The sequence below is a fragment of the Podarcis melisellensis genome (genome assembly GCF_964234715.1).
Source record: "Podarcis melisellensis genome assembly, chromosome: 5".
In the NCBI taxonomy this organism is placed as follows: domain Eukaryota; kingdom Metazoa; phylum Chordata; class Lepidosauria; order Squamata; family Lacertidae; genus Podarcis; species Podarcis melisellensis.
This window is the reverse complement of record NC_138537.1, coordinates 74,206,228-74,220,057: the sequence shown is the minus strand read 5'-3', so window position 1 is coordinate 74,220,057 and position 13,830 is coordinate 74,206,228. Positions and strand designations below refer to the sequence as shown.

Below are 13,830 nucleotides of genomic sequence, written 5' to 3'. Positions count from 1 at the left end.
CACAGCTTCCGCAGCTTCCGATTGGCTGCAGGACCATGCCTTGGTTCCTGAACATTTTGGAAGTTGAATAGCCTTCCGGAACAGATTCTATTCAACTTCTGAGGTATGACTATTAAGATGGGGAGCGGGGTTTTACAAGGTACATGCACCATCTCTATTTTCACATCATAAAGTCCTTTCTACACATCAGTCATATTCAATGTGAGACTTTGATTTTGTATACGGTATAAGGGAGGGGGAGAAAAGAGAGAGGGAGGGAGAGTGGGGAAAACTGCTCTTTAGCACTCAGTTGGAGCAAACGATCATTCCAGATTTCCCCTGGATTGCAGTTTGTTCCAATGTACCGCCAAAGAGTGGGTTTTCCCTAGGAAAGGAGTGGAGCAAGACGAAAGCTGCTCAAAGCCATGCCTAGAAAGTGCAGGTCAAGTGGTAAAATGGCCCAGATCCATGCTTTCCAGGCACGGCATGAGTGAAAGTGTGGCAGAGCCCATAGAGAGAGGGGTAAAGGTAAAGGGACCCCTGACCGTTAAGCCCAGTCATGAACGACTCAGGGGTTGTGGCACTCATCTCACTTTACTGGCAAAGGGAGCCGACTTTTGTCCGCAGACAGATTCCGGGTCATGTGGCCAGCATGACGAAGCCACAGGCACAAGACGTTTTAAGTTGTGTTTTTCATCAGGCGCAATTTGATCCCCACAAGTCCTTTGAAAAATATGTGTGTGTGCACCTACTGCAAAAGGCTGCTCACCACAGCCATATATATATTTGTAAATGAGCTTTTTGAAACAATTCCCACATTGAAAAGCAGAACTCAACTCAAATTGTGTTTTCTGTTCTTAAGTTCTATTTTTTGTGTGTGTGCCTATTGATTCTGCTCTCTCTGATCTGCAGAAGCCACCCAGCAGATGGATTTTTTAATGAGTTCACAAACATTAGAACATTGTTCTTTTGAAAGCCGCCTGTACCTTGCCAGTATTAATAATAATCCAAGAGCCCAGTCCTTAGAGGCTTCTGCAATATTGTTATTCTCCCTCCACTTCTCTGAGCAGCTCCAGGGCTGGAGAGCTTATCCAGGACTGGTTTCCTTTGGAAGGAGGTGGCATGAGGCATGCAGTATTGGGGTTTTGTAACATTTGCATTTATTTACAAGTCTACAGACAGTGCACCAGTGAAGACAGGGTTTAAACATGCTGACAAGTAGCCCAGAATCCACTGCTTGCACACCGGGTCCCACCCAGCACCCAAAGTTCTTTTTTACAGAGTCAAAACTCACCAGCGGCTGGGACAAGCATGGGTGATCGTTGCTTCACTTATCCTAGCCTGGCTCCTGGGCTGCAAAGCAGAGGTTGGGGCTGGGGTGCTCAGAGGTGCCCAGCGGCAGCAGGGGGTAGTGCCCCCCTCAATATTGGGGGAGCTTAAGCCCCCTCCGCTCCATATACCTAGCGCTGCTGGTGTGTACATTGAAAGCTGTAGGTCATAGAGCTACAATTCTCAGAGTTTCCTGTGCATAAATATTGACCATTAAACCATGCTGAGGATTGTAACTCTATGAGAGGGACAACTCTCAGCACCCTTGACCTACATCTCCCAGAATTCTTTGGGGGAAGCCATGACTGTCTGAAGTGGTACCACAGAGTGTTTTAAATGTATTGTGCGAATGTGGCCTAGCAATAAGAAAACCCCTTTTTTCCCTTTAAAAAAAATAGTAGCCCTTTGGATATATTCTGTAGGAGTCCCCCACCCCCTCAGATTGTTCTAATTTCACTGAAAGAACCACTTTTTACAGCAGACACTGAGCTGCAAAATTTGGGGACATGTCTCTTAACAGTTTGGGGAAGGGGTGAAAAGTTGAATCAATCCCACACCTTCCAATCTTATTAGAGCAATGCATTAGATTTCGGTGGCCTTTTGAGCAAATGGATGAATTCACACTCCCCCCCCCCATTTTCCACCCCCGCAGCTATGCAGTCTAAAGTTATCTTGTTTTCTCATTTATAAGTGTTGTTAAAGGAAACTCCCAGGAGACGATGCACTGTACTGAACATGAAAGCTTTTGCTGAACTGAATTTGCCGGGAAGAGGAATCTCAGTAGCTCGGCTCCTTATACGCTGCAGCATTGGGCAAAAGAATCAAGGTGAATCTAGAGAGTTCATATGCACGGCTGCCTTTTTTCTGCACAGCTCAACGGTGGCAGCGCGATGTGCCCGAAAGCCACCACTTCTGTGTCATGCTCCTCGCTAATGAGGGTTGCGCTTGGAAATTGCCAGATAGTGGTGGAGCAAGAGGATTGGCAGGGCCTTGAATTGGAGCAGGGAGCTCTTGGACCTTCTGCAGAAAAGGGAAAGCTGGGATGAGTCCAAGGCTTTGGTCGGTGGTTCTTGAAGGAGACTAGACTCAGAGCTGGGAGAGAAGGGTTCAAACCATGTTTGGAAGTGGATCTACAGTTCTGCTACTCTTAGGTTGCCTCTCTGCAGGGCTTGCTGGGGCAGGGGTGAACTCTACATCATGCTGTTTCAGTGAAGGAATCACACCTGTGCAGATCTTACCAGAAGTTACTTTATTGGTGAAAGTGTTGCAGGCTACATCAACTCAGTAGGCACCATCCTTTCCCTTGAGCTTCCAAATGCATCCAGCTTTGGTGCTTCTTCACTACCCATACACATACCTTCCCCACATATTCTTCTTTCCTTTCTCCACTGCAGGGCAGGTCTGTTTTCTCCCACTGCCTGGCTCTTCTACCAATAAGCGGCTCAGGCATGAACCTGGCTCACCATGGTGTCCACTAGTGATGGGAGGGAATGTTCCTGGATTAATTGTTCAAAGATGGTGCTGCCTTGGACAAAAAAAATGATATACTCAAGGAAGCCTGTGTATGCCGTATGCATACCTGGAACTGTTTTGATCAAGCAGGTGATGTTGTGGTTAGGATCTGGGGGGGCAAAATAGGTGTAAATAGAATGGCTAAGCTGACCTTGCTCATCAGCTTGGTGCCACTGAAGAGAAGGCCCTGCTCTGCCCCATTTTAGACACCTAGGCTTGCTTTGGCCCCAAGAGACAGCTGGCCTTTCTATGTCACTGTTCACAATGAAGTTGCCTTTGGCTGAGGCAGACCACTGGTCCAGCTGCCCAGCTCACCAGACACAAGGCCATCTTCTCCCTAGAACAAGGGTAGGGAACTGGGTCCAGCCAGAAGATTAGACTCAGAACTAGCCGACCCCCTGTGGACCATTTTTGACAGATAGGCACAGCCACCCAATTGTCAGTCATGTGGGACTGTATGACATGAGGTGACATGAAGCTTAAGGCCCATACGCAGCCACACGTCTACCTCCATTCTTAGCAAAGTCATCCCACAGTGCTAAGATCAAAGATAGGCCTCAACAGCTAGTAAACTAGCCAATTAGAATTTCCTGTTATAAAGGAGAAAGCCATGGTGTGGACCTGGTACAATCTGTAATAGAGGGAGGCAGGTACCCATATTATTTTGGAACCACGAGGCACCCCAGTGATCATACCATCTTATGCAACAACAGCACTGCACCATGTGATGGATGCTCCAGCATCAGAAACAGACACTACCTTTTCAGGCTGTTCCCTGTGGAGTGACTCTTGAGTGCTCTCCCAGCCTACAGTTTTGGCAGCTGGCCCTGGACTGTCTCCACTCTCCCATCAACATGAAATGAATCAGCTTCCCCCTTTCCCACCCCCTCCTTGCACAGTCCTGTCCTCTTTTTTATGTTTAACTGTTAAAAGGCACAATACCTATTTTCCCCCCTGTCCAATGAGTCCTGAATTTTGCAACTAACACCAGAATATTCTTCTTCAGACTTTTTTTTACCTTCTTGCCTCACAGAGTATTTTCCTGGCCTCCCAAACTTTGTTAGAACACATATTAAATTCTGAACTACTGAAAATTATAGCATTTGGGGGTGCGTTTCTGTGACACCCACAGAATAAATACACAGATTTAAGTATCGTGAAATGTAAAAAGTAAGTGCGTACATTCTAAATCGTATCCACAACCTAAGGCATATGAAATGATTCCATGAGATATATCATCTGTCATTCTTATCAGAAAGATTCCCGTTGTCCTGCAGGGAAGTACAGTAATTACGAGATCTGTCTTTGCCTGAGAGATCTTGATGGTGATACTACCATAAGGCCCAAGGTTATCATTCTTCCTGCAAGGATGACAGACATGGTTTTCCTCCCTATTTTATCTGCACAACAACCTTGTGAGGTAGGTTAGGCTGAAAAAGAATGATTTGCCCAAGCCTAGGACTGTCACTCTCTTTGCTATAGCATACTGTTGAGTCAGTGATTGAGCTTTACACTTTGATAAGCCACTGTGTGGTTTTATAAATGTATGTAGGCAAGACTCCACCCTCTGCCCACACCCTTGCTGTAAATGCACCATAGAGCACTGAATCAGGAGTCTCAACATCAAGTATCCTATAAGACAGAGGTAACTAACCTGTAAATTTTCAGATGTTTTTGGACTCCCAGCTCCCATCAGCTTCAACCAACATCTTTGCCATCCCTGATGATATAGGACACCATTTTTTCCTGCCTGAAGTTTTTTTGTTTGCTAGCTTTTAACTGAACTTATCGATACAGGGCTCTGAGACAGAACACCTGGGCACCATCTCTGGGCACTGGAAGCTCAAACTCACCCTCTGCAAGCTTTTTCACCTGAAAGGGGAGGGGATAAAATTCCCCCTGCCACTGCCAATGAACAACCAGCAGCTTGAGCAGACTGGCAGTTCTGAGCCCAGATAATGAGCAGAAGGAAAAGAGTGGAGGACATTTCTCCATCTGCCCTTCCTCTAGCCACCTCGTACCCTGCCAAGGTTGAGTTTGGCTCCTTTTTTAAAAAACAAAAATAAAAATGGGAAACTCTGTAGCTTGAGCAATAGTTAGGCACTCAAAGGCTTTAGCTGAAATGTAGATAGTTGCCATAGCAATGCTTACAGTGATGACAATTCTGGGCTTTATGGGATTGGCCAGGCATGATTGCTGTTGAACAGTGCTGTGGGCTCCTTATATTACAAATGAGAGCCTCATAGGAACCCCTGGGGTTTGAAGCATATAGAAGGGAGTTGTTAAGGCATTCTAAAGAAGCTTCACTATGGCTCCAGCTGGACATTTTCCATGTGTCTGTTCCAAGCCCTCCATATTTGTGTGTGGTGTCTGTTTTCCTTCTCCTGTGGCACACTTGAAAGCTACAAGCATAGGGGTGGGCTTGGAGAGCCAGAGCATTCTGCCTGGGGAAAGGAAGAGCTGAGAGAGAGGAAACCGGGCTATGATCATTACAAAAATGTAGATTTAGAAATATCCAACTAAGTAAACACTCGGCATTCTCCTGGGTTTTAAAACCAAACCAGCAGGAAGGATGAGGGAAGCTTTGGGGATTCTTGCTTCGGGTGCTGCTTTCCATTTGAGCTCAGTAGCAGGAACCTGGGGTTTTCCTGCACCTGTGAACTCCACAGCAGAAGACAACCCCAAGATGAGTTTTGGCATTTGACAAGCAGGCAAACTGCTCCCATCTTGCTTTCCTGCCTCTTCTTCAGCTCTTCTTGCTTGCGCCCCTCTTTCAGGGTTCCTCCCTTCCAGCATTCTGCATGCCCATCTCCATCTACCCTCCAGGGTCCCATTTCCAGTTTGTTTGTTTTTCTAGATCAGTAATTCCCAAACTGCACCCAGCCAGCCAAGGACCACTTGAAAATTGCTGAGGTTCTCGGCGGACCACCTAAGAGTCATCTACACTTCCACTTTCTAGGCATGGGTCTGAGCGGTTTTGCCTTTGCTGCTGCTCCACTGCTTTCCCCTGGAAAACCCACCCTTGAGTGCTAAATCAGGACAAAATCTGCAGAAAACCTTCCTATTTGTTCTAGCAAAGTGCTAAACCTTGGGTTTTCCCAGCAGGCAAATGACTTCCATAAACACAGTTTTAACAATGAGTCCGTAAGTGACATCTAGATCTAATACTCTGGAAGTAATACTTTTGAAGAGAGGGCTGTTGCAGCCATTGCTTGTGGACTAGACTAGATAGGTGCTTGGTCTGATCCTGCAAGGCTGCACTTATCTTCTTATCATCTTTCTGTTACCCTGTTACTACTCCCAGGGTAGAACAAAGATTCCTTGCAAAGTCCTGATAGGCCCACATGCCTGGTATGTAGTCTAATGTGAGATGGTTAAAACACAAGACAGCAGAATCAGAGAGGACTAAGTTTTACATTTTTCAACTTTGCAGAAGAGTTGGGCTATGTAAGGGCATGTACCTTATATAATACAACAAATCTTACCCCTTCCTTCTCACCTTTTGCAATGTGTTCCTTGCCAAAAAATAAAAGTGCTTATTGTTATGGAACACAGATGAGTGGTGTACAATGGCTCTCGTTCTAAGCACTAGAATGCACTAAACACTTGAAGGCACTTTAAGATGGGAAAATATTACTCTTTTAAAAAAGGCTATACTCATGAGGCGGCAAACATTTCAGCGAGTTCTGTGTAAAGAAAAATGTGCAGGCTGCTTCCATTTCTGAAGTTTAACTCTTACAAGTGCCATCAACCCCTGGTTTATTGCTTCGTCATTGACTGGGCTTTTGCTGCAAACCATAATTAATTTATGGATGAACTTCCATGCCTCATGCTGTTACATAACTCCCCTTTCAGCCATGTACTTTCGTCCTGGGTTTGTTCACAAATGAAGCTATGGAGGTTTCCTGATTTATTTTATGGTTTCATTTATTGACGTTCCTCCTTTCATGGTACAAATCCTTCCAAGTAACATCAAAATACATTATTTAATACTGCAATAGCAACATATCAAAAGACATCAGCATCCTTTCCACAGGCAGTTGGTAGCAAATGGCTCCATGGGGACCAGAGTGTAGTCTAGGAGGACCAGGCCCTGGTTACGCTTCTCATGCTGCCCTTGCTTTCCAAAGATCTTTCCCACAGGGCAGTTGGTGGAAGATGAACCTGTAGGGAAGAGCAAACAGTCCAACAGAAGCAGGTCCTGATATCTTCTTCAGTACTGGTCCTGACATCTTCTTCAGTACTGGTTTGGAAACAAGCTGACCTAGAACTCCAAAATCTAGACAGAAACTAGGGTGGTGATTTCAGAGGAACCCTTGCTCCTAGATTTGAGCAGCAGGTGATCTGTGGGGATCTGAGATGCAATCATTTATGCATCTCTCATTGTCCATAAGTATTGTTACACACCACCCCAGTCTCTGAGTGGTGCGAGATTCCAAGGTTCGGGCTTCCTTTTGGAAATGAGGCACAGTGGAGACTGTGGTGTCTTTATGATATATGGTTTATTTACAAACATATAAAACCTGAGCCCATGATGGAAGGACTTCTGGCATTACATGTCAAGGGGGTCCTGTTTCCAGCCCCTCCAAGCACCCCTATTTTCCAGTGACAGTTCCGGATTTAGAGAAGCCGTCCCAGTTTCTGATTTGATCCTGGAATGTCCCGCTTTTCCATATGACACCCCTATTTTCATTGGAGAAATGTTGGAGGGTATGGTAGGATGTCCCTATTTTCATTGGAGAAATGTTGGAAGGTATGGAATAGGATGGCCCTATTTTCATTGGAGAAATGTTGGAGGGGATGCGCTTTTCACATGGCTGCCATCTTGGATTCCCACTATCAGCCCCCATAGTGCTCTGACCCTCTCCTTTTCAGCTTGCTGCTGGTTGCACATAGCAAATCCATTTTTCTTCCTGCTTTCATTATCCCCAACTGCCATTCTGAAACACAACTCTTCTAACCAGCACAGAAGGGATGCCCCACCTGTCTGGTGCAGAGTCTCTGCTAATGGTGCATATCCCATTGTTTGTTTGATGACTCAGCCATTCTCAGGCTGGCTTGGCTACATCAGCCTCAATCCCTGCTGCATCCTGGGATTTAAGGGGGCTTGGTTAAATTCTAACTCTTTCCTGGTTCCAGGAATTTAGGGGAATCTTGGCCCCACCCCAAAACTTATAACTCTATATCGATGCTAAAATTTAGCCTACTTTGAAGCAGCCTGCAGTGACAGTTTTTGCCCACAGCTTCCTCCTGAGGCTCTTCTGAAATGTCTGTTCAGCCTAAGATTGCTGAACTGCTAACTAACTGTAAATTGTTCTCAGAGCAGAAGATACAGTTACAGAGAGAAGATCCCAGGAGGACCATTATATGTCTATGAGCAAACTTCAGTCTCTCAGTTCCAGGATGTTGTTGCAATATAATGCTGTTGTTGTCGTTGCTTTATCCTGCATTCTTAATTTCTTTTGGCACAGAAGCTTAGATTTCAGAATTCAGAGCAACATGAGATACATTCCATTATCATTTCCTGCTCGGAATCAACAGCACATGCTTCCCCTCCCCCATTTTTGGCTTTGGCCTTTAAACAAGACGTACAGGCATTGCTTTTCGATGTATGTTATGGAATGCTTTTGCCAGTTTGCAGTTTTCATCATTGCAGAAGAAGCCACTGCAGTCCAGTGATCAGTGAATAGAACTTTTGGGCCTGGGCATGGGGAAAACAGAACTGCAGGTTCCTGGAGATGGACATGGTTCTGCAGGACGAATTCAAGCGCAGGCTTGGACCATTTTCCACTGTTCAAGTGGATTAAAGTAGGGCTGGCTGCCAATTTTCCAGACAGAGCAGGGATTTGTCCTTCCAGGTGTATGGCAGCCCATATCAGAAGTGTTGAATTTTTGGCAAATTTCTGTAAAAATATGGGGGAATAGCTTTAAAACTTCAATATTATCCTTTAGAGAGTTAGCAAACAAACACACACACACACACACACACACACCCTACTTTGCTCCCCCTCAACAACTTTTGTGTCCGGATTTTCACTTCTTGAAATATGGCAACCCTAATTAAAGGGCTCTGTTGTTCCAGTGCAAGAAATCCACTGAAAAAGATTCCGCCTTTTTGCAGTTTGGAAAGTGAGGAGGAAATGCCTGGAGAAGTGTGAGATGAATGAATGACTTACCTGGGAGATGCAGACACATGCTTGCAAGCAAATGTGGATGAATGTTCATTGCCGTATATCTGCCCCACAGATCAATCCGGACAAATGCTCCTTTTAAGAACTGATTCCCAAGCTTGCTTTTTGCCTCCTCCCTCCCCACTGCTCTTTTCCTTGTGTGTCTTGTCTTTTAGACTTTAATCCTGAAACTAGGACCTATATTATCTTTGTGAACTGCTATAAGGCAGGGGGGGGCTTTTTGCCTACAGAGTGAGATAAAATGCTTAAATTCTGTACATATCTACCCAGAACAAAGCCCCATTGGGCTCAGTGGGACTTATTCCACTGGTAAGTGGGTATTAGCTTGCAGCCTAAATTCAATTTTTCACATAATCGCTATTTGCAAACCTTCCTATGGTGGGGACACAGACCCAATATTGGAAACTGTACTATAACTGTAATAATTATCCTCAGCAACCATATTTAATATTCCTTGTAAAGCACAGTTCAGTCATCTCATACCTATTCTTTACCACAGCCCTGTAATATCGGCTGCAAGGTATGCCAATATTACTGACATTTTTCAAATGTCTTGACAAAAGCCAGCTACTGAATTAGGATCAAGGTGAGGTTTAAATGGCAGGTTTCCTGATTCACGGCTCACTCATGCAGCCCAGGCCTAAGCCTGTTTATTCAGATGGAAATCCCATTTAAATTCAGTGTGGCCCACTCCATTGTAAAGGTGCATAAGGTTGTACAGTGTTAAAGTCATGGGCTAAGCTTTTGGGGGGCTAGAGCCCACCTTTTCAGATGCATGAAGTCATATAGTAAATTGGTAGATCAGTCAGTTGTAGCGCAAGTGGGATCAAGAGGGCGAGAAACAGCAAAAGGATGGCAGCGAGTGCCACAATTCTTTGCGGAGCAGAAGAAAGGAATTCAAAATCTAATCGTAGGAGATTTATGACCCACTCCCAACACAGTCAGATTAGACCTGAAAAGAAGAGTGTCAATACAACCGCAAAATCACCGCAATTAAATTGGAACAAGCACCTTGTAATGCGTACAAGAGCAGCTACTTTTCCACATGTCTGGCTGCAGCAACAAATTTATTCAGACTCCCTACATACGATGGTGCTGTAGATGTCTTTGTCTTACTTGACATAAAAGAATCTCGCCTTTTATTAGAAATTTTCAGGCCGCTCTCTATCAAATGCATTCAAATTGCATATCCCCAGAGTACGGAAAGGCACTGAAAGAAATGCTTACCAGATGGTTCCTGTCTTTGTCTGAAATTGAAGTATATTGTTCTCCAGACTAATTTACCTACATCATCTGGCACCTACAATATGAAATGTCTCTCTCCCTGCTCCTCCCTTGCCCAGCCTTCGTTCGTAGGCAGGGCCTGGGGAAATGGATAATTCTCTCTGGATTTCTTTTGACTGGTGCTATTTCAATGTGCTTAGAACGCACTATTGCTCATGTTTAGATATTTATACTAATTCATTCACCTTGCCTTCTATAAGGATAGCTGTGTATTCATGGCTGTTAAGGCAATTCTCTTCCACGATGGATTCAGATGTATGAAGGGGCAACAAAACATATGCACTAAAGCTTGGATTTCATCCCACCTTGGGTTGTTTCCTTGCTTATAACACCCCCGGCTTCCAACCAGCTACTGGGCTAAGTTCAAGGTGCTGGTTTGGATATATGAAGCCATATACAGCTTGGCAGTAGGATACCTGAAAGATCATCTCATCCCTTGTTTACCCTATCAATCTCTGTGCTCTGCAGGTAAGTACCTCCTGCAGATGCCATCTTTATCAGGAGGTCCTTTCCACACAACACAGGAATTGAGCCTTTAGTGTTGTGGCACCTAGCCTTTGGAATCCCTTCCCCTAGAATATTAGACATGTGCTGCCTCTGTTGTCTTTTCAGCACCTACTTCCTCTTTCAACAAGCCTTTTAAAGATATTTCCCAGTCTGCATCCTTATTGGAATTGCTTTTTAAATATTTTCATTGTTTCCTTGCTTGTCTTTTGCTTCTTCCTCTGGGAGGAAAGGCGGTATATAACAAACTAATTAGCAAACAGATAAAACAAGATAAATAAATAAGGAGTAGTTATAATGTCCTCAGTTGCAACTACTGCCTGCAATATAGGCCAAAGAACACTGACATATTTCACGAAGCTTTGTGAAGGTAACCGAGATAATGTATGTGAAAAGCTTTGGCAGCCCAGAAGTGCTCTAAAAATGCTGCCATTGACATTGTAAAACTGGAATCCTTTTGAGAAAACGTTTAATTTCCTATGACATAGGTAGAATGCTTCGTATAAAGCTCCCATTAAAAAAAAAGCACTCCAAATTCATATAATTAATCCCTACATCAAAGGAAGTTGCTCTCTCTCTCTCTCTCTCTCTCTCTCTCGCTCTCTCTCTCTCTCTCGCTCTCTCTCTCTCTGCTTTTATATTTTGGCATTCTTTGTGGCAGGAAATCATTTGCCTCCATTACATTCAAATCATACAATGTTTTTACTACCTGTATCCCTGGTGACTCAGCTTTTAAAGCAGGGGTGGGGAATTTGTGAGCCTCCAGATGTTGTTGGACTACAGCTCCCATCATCCCTGACCACTGGCCCTGCTAGCTAGGGATGATGGGACTTGTAGTATAACAGCAGCTGGGGACCCAAGGTTGAGAAACACTGTCCCTAACTACTGATCCTGCAAGCTGGATTGATGGGGGTTAGAGTCCAACCACCCCTACAGGGCCAGAGGTTCCTAATCCCCTGCTCCAGAGACTTGTTCAGTGGAACTGTCCAGGGTGCTACCACCTCCACACACCCGACCCTGCTGCTTAGGGTGCCATACAAGTGCCTGAAACATACAACGTTTTGGTTCGAGGCCTGAGTCCCACCTGCAACACCCTGCCGCTAATTGTGTCCCATCTTCCATCACATATAGACATTCTAAAAAGAGTGGTCTCCTCCATAACTGCAACCATATGATGTCAGAAGCAGCACCTGCAGAACATTTGCCTTCTTCAGAGTTAGAATCATAGAATTGTAGAGTGCAGCAGATCCAGCCCCCAAGCCATGCACCACTGCTGCCACCGCAGCAGCAGGCAATGCATTCCTTGAAGCCTGGATCAGCTGTCCCTGCGATCTTGCCACCTGAGGCAGTCATTTCACTTTGCCTCATGGGTGGGCCAGCCCTGATTGTTGGCTCACTCTTTTGGCCTGAATGCACTGTTTTGAAGTCGTATAACAAAATTCTGCATTAGGTAATTATCCCACAACAACACTCCCACAGAGATGTGAACTTTACCACTCTCTCCCCAGCCCCTTGAAGTTTTGCAATAGCTATGGAAGCAGGGCTTTTTTTCAGCTGGAACTCACTGGAACTCAGTTTTGGCACCTCTCATTATAAGAGACCAAGGGAGGCATTCGTGGTGAGTTCTGGCAGCTCTTTTTCTAGAAAAAGAGCACTGTCTGGAAGTTTGCAAATAGGGATGTTAAATTTAAGCGCAGACTGCTTCGGTCGTTCTTCGTACTTCCGCGCTAGCTCCCTGTAATATATCAGCAGACTCTTTTCATTTGCTACTTCCACACTGAATGGCCCTTTTGTATAACAGTGGAATAACCTAGGGGTTAGTTGATTATTGCTTGATTACCCAGCCTTCCTGAACATGTGAACAGGATGAAATGAAAAGCTGGGGAAAGAAGGGGAGTAATCATGGCTCCAGATATTCATATTCAGGGGAATTCCTTCTAATTCTCTGTAGAAACACTCGAGTTTGTTTTCTCTTTCCCCTCAAGCCATGTGAGCACATGTCGGGAAAGGTCAAAGGAGCAAAGATGATCAAGGAATGTTTTGACCTGAATGCATATTCATCTTTCTTGATGAATTCATGCAAGCACGCTCTCCGTGGCTCCAGCAAATCTGGCAGGGGAGGCATTTTTGGTCATTCAACACAAAATCTTTTTGAAAACAATCTAATCAGTCTGATTTGGGGGGTAGGGAGGCTGCTAAGACATGAAATAATCATGGAGGGGAAAGGAGACTTGGGGATATGTTTATCTCTTTCCCGACTCCCTTTTGGAGTTTCTCAAGTAAGGAAGAAGCTTCTGAGTATGTTTTCAGGAAATGTGAACTGTCTACAAGCAGACTGAAAGTCAACCTTTTTTCCCTATCCCTTTGAAAGTTGGTATTGTGTGAGAAAATTTAAAGTCAAGCCATGGCCCTGTTGGCTTCACAGAAATTTAGCAGGTAAACTTGCCTGAAGCAGAGCAACAAATAGTGTTTCCTACTCCCCCAGATCAAGGTGCCAAGTACCCAAAGCCAAATGAGTTACTTTGCAGCATACCGTATTTTCGCTCTATAAGACACACCAGACCACAAGACGCACCTAATTTTTGGTGGAGGAAAACAAGAAAAAAAATATTCTGAATCTCAGAAGCCAGAACAGCAAGAGGGATCGCTGTGCAGTGAAAGCAGCAATCCCTCTTGCTCTTCTGGCTTCTGGGATAGCTGCGCAGCCTGCATTCACTCCATAAGATGCACACACATTTCCCCTTACTTTTTAGGAGGGAAAAAGTGAGTCTTATAGAGCAAAAAATAGGGTAATTTTTGCAATCACCGAAGTGTGTTGTGTCTCTGTGTGTGAAGCTTCCATGAGCAAATTAAAGCCATATGTTTGACCCAATGGGGAAGCACTAGATCACACTGTCAGCCCATGCATGTGATCTTCACTGGGTTCCAAGCCAACCATTCGGCCCTGTAAGCCCCCCATTTCACATGGAAGCTCCTGAAAGAGAAACAGAGCAAAATACAGTGAGAATGCATGCTTCCAGGTACAGTGGGG

At 44.8% G+C, this 13,830-nt stretch overlaps 1 long non-coding RNA gene across 1 annotated transcript in view; it reads right to left on the bottom strand.

The window, feature by feature from the left end:
- LOC309371241 overlaps window positions 1-4,770 on the bottom strand; it is a 65,790-nt gene extending 61,020 nt beyond the window's left edge. Inside the window, exon 1 of the long non-coding RNA XR_014168957.1 lies at window positions 4,475-4,770. This is a non-coding gene — a long non-coding RNA (uncharacterized lncRNA). The remainder of the gene's footprint in view (window positions 1-4,474) is intronic.
- Window positions 4,771-13,830: the final 9,060 nt, after the last annotated feature.